The following is a 5954-nucleotide window of genomic DNA, read 5'->3' on the forward strand; positions in this document are numbered from 1 at the left end:
GCAAAATTCTGTCCATTGTATCAATCCTATGAAAGCAAAGAAATTCACTGTAAAATAAGACAAATAAATCTTTGCTTTTGGAAACTTCTAGAGATACAGTCAGCCTTTATTGTGATGCATTAGTTGTGCTCCTTTTTTGTTTGGGATGGACATAACTTCCTTTATGCTTCGTCATGCTAGTTCTGGATTCTTGGCTATGAGAGTGTGGATTACATTCCAGTGTTGTGGCTGTGGCTGTTTATCACTGCCACACAGCAATTAACCTGGACAAGAAGCAGGGAGAGGACAGAGCCAGGACAGCTGTCCTGTCATGGCCAAAGAGTCTATGATTCTGTTAAAGGAATGAATGTTCTACCTCGTGTAATGTTGTTCCCAGCAATAGATGCTGAGGGAGAGAAGCTCTGCTTCCCATGAAGGACATGTGGTCACAGCCTCAGGTCGCACCGAGGATCTGTAGGTCAGATGCCAGAAAGAACTTCATGGAGGGGGTGGTTAGGCCTTGGAATGAACTGCCTGGCCAGTCGGTAAAATTGCAGTCCCTGGAGGTGTTTGAGACATAGGTCTGGCACTTGGTGGTCATGGATTAATGGTGGACTTATCGTAGAATTATAGAATGGCTTGGGTTGTAAGGGACCCTAAGGATCATGTAGCTGCAATACCACAATACCTCTGCTCTGGGCAGGAATGTCTCCCACCAGATCAGGCTCCCCAGGGTCCAGTCAACCTGCCTTTGAACACTTTAGGGATGGGGCATCCACTGTTTCACCGGGCAGCCTGTGCCCAACCTCTGAGTAAAGAATTCCTTCCTAAAATCTTGTCAGAGAGTTATCTCTACATCCGTCTGTGTCCGTGATGGGAAGACAGCAGGCCCACAGGCCCAGTGGTCCTAAAAGAAAAAAAAAGGGGGGGTCAGAGGGCTGGGGATGGTGATGCCGATGATTTGTGGGCCGGTTTGGCCCTGTTCTGTGACTAATGGGGCAGGGGTCCCACAGACCCACACCCTGGGGAAAGGAGGAAAGGGAAAAAAAAGGAAAAGATAGGGAGATGGGCCTAAAAACAAAGCAGTTGCAACGATCTAAGAAGGAAAGTTATTTTACTAAATATGATATCAGAGTGCAAGATAGCACAATATGATACAGTATAATTGGAACTGAGTCTAATAAATCAAATAAAATGAGAGAGTGTCTGAAATCGAAAACCTTACTCTGAAATTGAAAGTGAAACAGCTGGGGAGCACATCGAACACACAGCCAGGCAGCGAGAAAGAGACGGTCTTGTGACTGTGAGAGGAGTTTTACCTTTCCCTCTGGATGCAAAGTCCTCTGGGGTATGTAGCTCTTCTTCTTTTCTGAGAACCAGGTACCTGGAAAATCAGCAGTCAATGGAAGTGGGGCATTAACTTTTTAACTCCCAGTGTTTTACATGATGTTGTGATGTGAAATACCGATAACAAAAATCATGACACTTTTGGGACTGCTAGGTGGTGGTAGAACCTAATGATCTTATGGGTCTTTTCCAATTTAAATAGTTCTGTGATTCTAAGTGGCTAAAAATCTGCCAGTTCATGATCAGTAGTGAATACATTCTTTCTTTGCTTTGGTTCTGCCAGCAGTTTTTAATTTGCCTACTGAGCTCTCTGTGTCTCAATCCACAATTCTTCTTGCTCTCTATTTTCTGCACATCCAGCAGGAAAGAGGAATGAGTGAGCAGCTTTGTGGATGTCCGTTTGCAGAGATCAGTGCACAACATAGACATATTTGCATGGAATTAAGTTTCTTTTTTAAGCCTATCCATCTTATAAAAAGCAAAGTTCAATTGTGAAGAATATGTTAGAACTCTGTTTTATTTTGATACTTTCCTTATTATTTTTTATTTCACTGGAATGAGTAGTGCCATCAGTGTAGAAAATGCTTTAGTATAGGATTGTGCTGAGAACTTTTTTTTTAGCAGATCATTAAAAAAATATGAGAAATTGCATGTCAGATTCAACAGGGAAATTACAAGGTAATTTAAACTGTACCTTTTATTGATAAATAAGCAAGCTGCTTTCTTCTTACAGAAGGATGTTTTCATTATCCCTCTTACAAGAAACATTTCAGAAATATTTCCAAAAGATAAACAAACAAAAAAAAATCCATGCATGTTCTTTATCATAAGCCTCTCAGTTAAACTTGCAATTAGTCTTCATGTGCACACTGAATTCTGATGAAAAATCATAAGCAAAGATAATTGACTGGGAGAGCAGGGGCAGTGAACCAAGAACAGCAACAATAGGATCAGATTGGAAGGCTGCATCAGGTTGGAAGGTCATACTTGCATAGCTCAGTGAGGGACTCAGGAATTGTTGTTGAAAATATATGGCTGTGGAGACATTCTTCAGCATACTGAAGGTTTCCTTTTTTTTTCAGCCAGTAGAGAGAATTACTCTCATGATTCCGCTCGTATTCAGTGAGGGAAAAGATTCTGGACTGTGTTCCAGGTGCCCATCCATACAAGCTCCATGCAAGTATTGCAGTCCTATCAGAAACATCCTGATACTTGAGGAAAATACCTTTGCTTAAACAACTGTATTAGAGGAGCCGTGTAAAATAAATGTATATTATTTTTGACTCTTCCCATTATTGTGTTCTTTCAAGTGGCCAAACTGAAGATCTTCTGGAAACAGTGTGACTAATCGTCTGTGGCAGGAGGCTCTTGCTTTTCTTGGTCTTTTTAAAACTGAAGCCTTTTAAATCAAGTAGTTCTTTCCAGGAATTCCTGCTTTCTGTCTCATGGCATCAGTCGCATATTGCAAACTGTACATGGCATATAGGAAGAAGTTGTGGTGTCTCTTTCTCTGGAGATATTTAAGACCCATCTGGATGCTTTCCTGTACAACCTATTGTAGGGAACCTACTGAAGTAGGGAGTTAGGCTTGATGGTCCCCAGGCATCCCTTCCAACCTCCATGATTCTATGATCTATGAGAATTTTAGCCTTCTTCAGTGATAAATACAGAAAAAAATGCCCGAGGTCTTATAAAGTGTTACTGGATAGTTTGTTGCTCGAGTCTAATTGTGAGTGTAATTTGAGAATAAGAGACACCTGATGTTGTTGTTAATAGAAAAATAAATCTTCTTGGTTTTGTGCTTTTGAAGTGCTTTAGTGGGTAAGGAAAGTCTTTAGATGATCTCTTCTCTTGTTCAACATATATCAACTGCAGTGCCATGCGTACTTTTGCTAAATGGAGCAAAGTTTCTGCACAGTCTGAAATAATAAAACTGTTATACTTCTGCCAATCTGTATATTCACTATGTACACTTCTCTGTCTGATCTAGTTATCAAAAATTTCTTCAGTGGAGAGAAACAACACTTCTGAAGTGCAGGTCTTGTTATGAAATTATTCATAGAAACAAATTTGTGGGTCACATTCTCCCTGCTAACTGTGTAGTGGCACTAAGTAGTATGGTCAAGTTTCTTCCTTCTGGGGGGCCTCAAGGAGATATATTTCACCTCTGTCTGTACTCTTTTAGTGCAGTTCATGTTAACAACTTTGTCCAATCTTTTGGGTTATACGGACCCTACCTTTTATCTTACCTATTTTGCAGTTACTTGTGATCCATTTTTTTCAGTTTTCTAAGTTCATATGATCACACTTTTTTTCTGAACTAGGTGCTTAATTTTAGATATCTGTATTTAGAAATGATAGCTAACACTTTAGAGCAAACCAATAGTAGCTCTGAAGCTTTCCCTAACCCACACCACCCCCCCTAGCAAACTTCCCTATTTCCTTCACCAGACTTTGGAGGGTCAGGCTGCTTAAGGTCAGAGAGATGCTGCTTTTTTAAGGCCATATTACCTGGCTGTCAGAGATATTCTTGTTTGTTGTCTTGGACAAAAGAAAGCTAAAGAGGTATTTAATGGGTAAGGCTTTTGCTGCTGATGAGATAGATGTTAACACAAGCAATGTACAGTAAGCCATTTCCTTCACCATCACAAACTGCATTAGCTGCATAATCTAAGGGCAGTGTTTTGCTTTGACAGGAAATGGGAGCAGTGTCACATTAAGGGGATAGGAAGAAGGTTAGAATTTGTAGAAGCAAATAACCTTTATTTCACTGGTTCAGGTTTTTATCAACCTGACATTTTTTAAACTTTTCCATGCACTTGTATGCTTATGCATTTCTTTAACATCAATTTTATTTCATTTTACAAAAAAATAATCAGGAACCTGAAATGTAAAAGGCTGAGTAACAATGAATACAGTCAATGATACTGTTGATTTCCCTTGGCACAGTGAGCAAACTGTGTACAGTATATGAAAGGCAGCTGCAGAAGAGAGTAAGTTAATCAGGTATAACATTGTCCTGTTCTGTTTCTGAACAGTAAGGAGTGTATGTGAACTTTTTGCCTTCAGTAAGATTTTCCCAGAATCAGTAATTTGAATTTAACTATGTTCTGTAAATGACTGTATTTGGAAACTCCAGATAGTTATTAAGAAAGGAATATATGTATGAATGGTTTTTCTCTCTTTGAATTTTGTATGTGACTGTTCTTTATGTTCTTAATTTTAATGTGAAAATGGTATTAGCTGTATCTTTCCTCCTTTCTGTACATCTCAAATTCAGTTCTTGAACTAGCTAGTGCTTTTGTTTTTTTCACTTCAGTATTTCTCATTGCTATCCAATTAATCAGTCAATGGGTGATATTTTAATATTTGTTGTTGTTAACACTGACTTTTCTTTATAATCTAATGACAGAACAGTCATTTAAGAAACGCATACCAAATTTATCAGAAAGTTGTCCAGTTCCACTAGAGTTGGATTATGTGTATGAATTAGGGTCTTTATGTATGAAAAGCTGGAGAATCTAGCAAGAACATGAAAACAGAAGGCCTATGCAATGTAGCATCTATCAGGTGATGAGCATAGGAAGCCATGTTGTTGTGCTATTTCTTCTTCTATGACTGTTTAGTTTTCTGGCTGTGTATTCGTAACTGTTGGTGTCTCTTTTTACATTATAAATTGGCCATTCTGGAATGAATTTGAAACCTACTGAAATATTACTATTATTTCATTATATTTTGGATCATAAGCTACAAGATAACGCAAAGATAAGGAAATAAATTCACAATCTCTAGACTGCATTTATTCATCTAATATAACATCTGCCATCAAAGTTTTCATGTGTGGCTTTCTCTTCTGTACCTGACAAAAAGAAATATTTTACTGTGATTCACGTTAACATCACAGCAGTGTTTTTTTTGAGGGTTTTTTTTTTTGAGAATTAGTGTTAGGCTGATCAGAATAAGAAATGAGAGCACTACACTGTCATCTTTTTTCTGAATTTGATACATTAAATTACATGCCATATTTCATTTTTTTCGAGAAGCTAGATTATACAGATTCATTAATCTAAACCAGAAAGAAAAAAAGCATGTTATTTTATTGTTCTTAACAGATTAGTTATGTAACTTTTTTAACAAATAATTTTCTGGTAACGTGTGCCAAAAATAATGCTTTTCATAGATAAGGGTGCATGAGAAAGTCAGATATTTTTCGTACTAATATATTCAATTTGCTGGAATCATTGTGTATTATCTGCTGAAACTTAGTATGGAAAAGAAAGGATGAAGTATTGTCATTTCACTCTGAATCAGAATAACACAACTTTGTGCTAATTTTTATTATTTTTTTCCCCCTGGAAAGTAGTAATTTCAAAGATGTTCACAGAAACAGTGATGGATTTACCTTGTAGATATTTTATATTAACTTTCCATTAATAGCAGAGTTACTTACGCTTATCAAAATTCTTTCTGAATACAACACAGTCTTAAATGTGTGCCTGTTAATGTTCTTCTGAGGTAAATTTCCTCTCATCAGTTCCCCCCGATAATAATCTTGTGTGCATGAAATTACAAGCTCTGAGAAATAAAAATGTGAGGATCTACTAGTAGTTTTTATTTTATATTCTTAC

General features: G+C 37.5%; 1 long non-coding RNA gene across 1 annotated transcript in view; it reads left to right on the top strand.

The window, feature by feature from the left end:
- The first annotated feature begins 1225 nt into the window (after window positions 1-1225).
- Window positions 1226-5954, top strand: part of LOC116217548 — a 41881-nt gene continuing 37152 nt past the window's right edge. Inside the window, exon 1 of the long non-coding RNA XR_004162226.1 lies at window positions 1226-1327. This is a non-coding gene — a long non-coding RNA (uncharacterized LOC116217548). The remainder of the gene's footprint in view (window positions 1328-5954) is intronic.

The sequence above is a fragment of the Meleagris gallopavo genome, chromosome Z, assembly GCF_000146605.3.
Source record: "Meleagris gallopavo isolate NT-WF06-2002-E0010 breed Aviagen turkey brand Nicholas breeding stock chromosome Z, Turkey_5.1, whole genome shotgun sequence".
Classification (NCBI taxonomy): domain Eukaryota; kingdom Metazoa; phylum Chordata; class Aves; order Galliformes; family Phasianidae; genus Meleagris; species Meleagris gallopavo.